The sequence below is a fragment of the Agelaius phoeniceus genome, chromosome 25 (genome assembly GCF_051311805.1).
Source record: "Agelaius phoeniceus isolate bAgePho1 chromosome 25, bAgePho1.hap1, whole genome shotgun sequence".
In the NCBI taxonomy this organism is placed as follows: Eukaryota; Metazoa; Chordata; class Aves; order Passeriformes; family Icteridae; genus Agelaius; species Agelaius phoeniceus.
The window spans coordinates 3,036,637-3,040,005 of NC_135289.1; the positions used below are offsets into that span (position 1 = coordinate 3,036,637).

Sequence of the window (3,369 nt, forward strand, 5' to 3'; positions counted from 1 at the left end):
CTCTCCTCCCTTCTCCCCTCCCTCCCCAATCCTCCTCCTCCTCCTCACTCCAGCCTTGTCGCCACGACGTGCCACCCACCCGAGGCAGCTCCTGCCTTAACCCCTGCGGCTCTGGCCTCCCCCGGGGGATGATCCCGAGGGATGAAGGCTCCCCCGGGGATGCTGAGCCGCCCCTCGGCATCCGCAGCGCTCCCGCTGCGCCACCGCCGTCCCCTCCCCGCAGCCGAGGGTCGCCCAGCCCGGGGGCTGCGGGGGGAAGGGGACACTCGGTGGATCTGGGATTTGTGTCCCAAATCTCCTTCTGCCCACCGGGATTTCTCGGCATTTCCAAGGATGACCCCGCCAGCCCCGTGTCCCTCCCCAAGGGGACAGCGCGGCCACCGCGCGGGGTTCCCCAGAGCGGTCCCCAAGCAGGGCGCGCTGCCAGGGGCTCGTTTTGCCCAAAAAGGGATTTTCAGGGACTCTTAACTTTGGGGAAAAATCAGGGGAAAATCTTCCTTTTGCTCTGGAGAGCTGGGGTCCCAGAGGGTGACACAGACCCCACACACGGTGACACCCAGCGTGACACGGGGACAAGGACCTGCCACCGGCAGCTGCGGGGCTGGGACAAGGGCAGGGTTTGGGGTGCGGGCAGCAGAGCACCCCCAGAATTATTTTTTGCATCCCAGAAAAACCTTTCCCATCCCCGGGGAGGGACAGAGAGGGCCTCGGGAAGGGAGGGGGGCGGTGACAGCGGCCATCGAGTCCCCGTTTCACGCTCGGTTTGGCGAGCGGAGCCGGGGCTTGGCTCCTTCCCAGGGCCACCGCCCGCGGCTGGGGACGGAGCGGGGCTGGAGCGGGGATGGAGCTCGGGGTTGGAGCTCGGGGTTGGAATTCGGGGCTGGAATTCGGGGCTGGAGCGGGGTTGGAGTGGGGTTGGAGTGGGGCTGGGGTCTGGATCAGGGTTGGAACTCGGGGCTGGAGTGGGGTTGGGGTCTGGATCAGGGTTGGAATTCGGGGCTGGAATTTGGATCTGGAGCGGCTCTGGAGCTGGGCTTGGGGCTGGATCAGCGTTGGAACTCGGGGTTGGAACTCGGGGCTGGAGCTCGGGGCTGGAATTCGGGGCTGGAGCTCGGGGCTGGAGCGGGGCTGGAGCTCGGGGCTGGAATTCGGGGCTGGAATTTGGGGCTGGATTTCGGGGTTGGAGAGGGGCTGGAGCTCGGGGCTGGAGCGGGGCCGCGCACACGCCGAGGAGAGCTCGCAGAGAGCTCGGAGTGACCTGATTTAATTGGCAGCACTTCAATGGCATCGAGTCCCTGCCCGCCCCCCCTCGGCAGAGCCCTTCTGCAGGCGCCTGAAGGGAGCTGGGCTCGGGTTTAGCGTCACTAAAGCCGGGCTTTGCAGGGTCAGGGGGCTCAGCTGCACCGGCCCCTCCAGGATCGTCCAACAGCGAAAGGAAAAATCGGAGCTGGGTCATAGGAGGAAATTCCCATTTATTTTTCCCAAATCCAGTCAGCATCCTGTGGAAACTGCTGAGGAGCTCCGGGTGGGCTGGGAAAGCCCTTCCAGGGGGATTTGGTGGGCTGGGAAAGCCCTTCCAGGTGGATTTGGTGGGCTGGGAAAGCCCTTCCAGGGGGATTTGGTGCCCGTGCCCGTTGCCAGGGCTGGGGGCACCTGGAGCAGGGGTTGGTTTGCAGCGCCCTGTGCTGTGGGGCTGGCAGGGAAATGCCCCTTGGAATTTCCCGGATCCCTGTGGAACTCCTGGAAAAGCCCCTCCAGGTGGATTTTGGATGCTCCAGGCATTCCCGGGGGACGGAGAAGCCGCTCCCAGGTGTCGCGGAGCCCTGTCCGTGCCCCATCCGGCCTCGCCCGGCTCCTGCCGCGCTGCTGCAGAGGCTGAGTAATTCCTGAGGCTCCCGAGATGCTCCTCAGGCTGCCGAGCACATCCCGATCCAGGCTTTAATTGCGTGGGATTGCAGCCGAGATGGCTCTGATTTATCCTCCCTGCTGCGCCAGCACTTCGCCCCGGCCGGCGCCGGGATCCACCTGGAGAACATTCCCTGGGAAAGGGTTAAAAACGGTCCCTGGAATCAGGAGAAAAGAAAATCTTGGAGTCTGGAGTGAGGTTTTCCCTCTCACACGTGTGGGGTTGTGACATTCCCGTTCTTTTATCCCTTAGGACACGAGGTGGGAGCTGCCCTGAGGAATTTTCCTGGAGAGCCACGGGATTTAGGGGGTTAAGCCAGGCTCAGCCAAGCTCAGCTCCACCAGACCTGGATGAACAAAGGGATCCAGCACTTTTAATTCCCGTCTGGATCAGAAAAACCCCATGGATGGAGGAACCCTGCAGGCATCCCAAATTCCAGTTTTAACTCTGCTCCCCCATCCCAAGTTTAATTCCCATGAATTTGGAGTGGGCCATGGTCACCCCTGTGGCAGGGATGGGGATGGGATCCTGTCCCCTTCCTCAAGCTGGAGGTGAATTCCCAAATCCAGGAATTCAGGGCTGTCCCTCTCCCATCCCATATTCCAAAAATTCCCCACATTTTCACCCCTTCCCAAATCCCATTTTTAACCCCAATATCCCAAATCACAGCAGCCTCCCCAAATTCCCACCTCCTGCTTCTTCCCATGGACACATCCCCGAATCCTCTGGAATTTCCATGATCCAGGGGTGGGAAATGTTCCTCTGCTCCCTTTATTCCCTGCATTTTGGGGCTGCTTTATGGCTGCCATAAAAGCTGCCCATAAATCAGGGCCGATCCCATAAAAACCAGGAATAACTGGAATTAGGGCCCAGGTGGGGGTGGCTCCCTCTGCCAGCACCGGGAATGTGCTGGGATTTATCCTTTCCTCATTCCCAGACATCTTCAGATCCACCTTGGGAAGCAATTCCGAGGTGAACACACCTGGTAGGGTCTCCCATTTATGGGATTTTTTATGGAGAACATGGGATTTTTTTTAATAGATAACATGTGGGGTTTTTTTTAATGGATAATGAGATTTTTTTTATGGATACCATGGGATTTTTTATGGAAAACATGGGATTTTTTTATGGATAGCATGGGGTGGCTTCTTATGTATAACATGGGGTTTATTTTATGGATAACATGGGGGTTTTTTAATGGATAATGAGGGTTTTTTATGGATAACATGGGATTTTTAAATGGAAAACATGGGATTGTTTTATAGATAACATGGGTGGTTTTTTATGGATATGAGATTTTTTATGGAAAACATGGGATTATATTATGGATAGCATGGGGTGGCTTCTTATGGATAACATGGGATTTTTTTATGGATAACATGGGATTTTTTAATGGATACCATGGGGGTTTTTATGAATAACATGGGGGTATTTATGGATAACATGGGATTTTTTAATGGAAA

The 3,369-nt window shown here is 57.0% G+C and overlaps 1 long non-coding RNA gene across 1 annotated transcript; it reads left to right on the forward strand.

Annotated features, from left to right (window-relative positions):
* The first annotated feature begins 1,147 nt into the window (after positions 1-1,147).
* On the forward strand, positions 1,148-2,968 carry LOC143695692 (uncharacterized). Its single transcript, XR_013185180.1, has 2 exons — positions 1,148-1,580; positions 2,159-2,968. It is a non-coding gene; the product is annotated as an uncharacterized LOC143695692 (long non-coding RNA).
* The last annotated feature ends 401 nt before the right edge of the window (positions 2,969-3,369 follow it).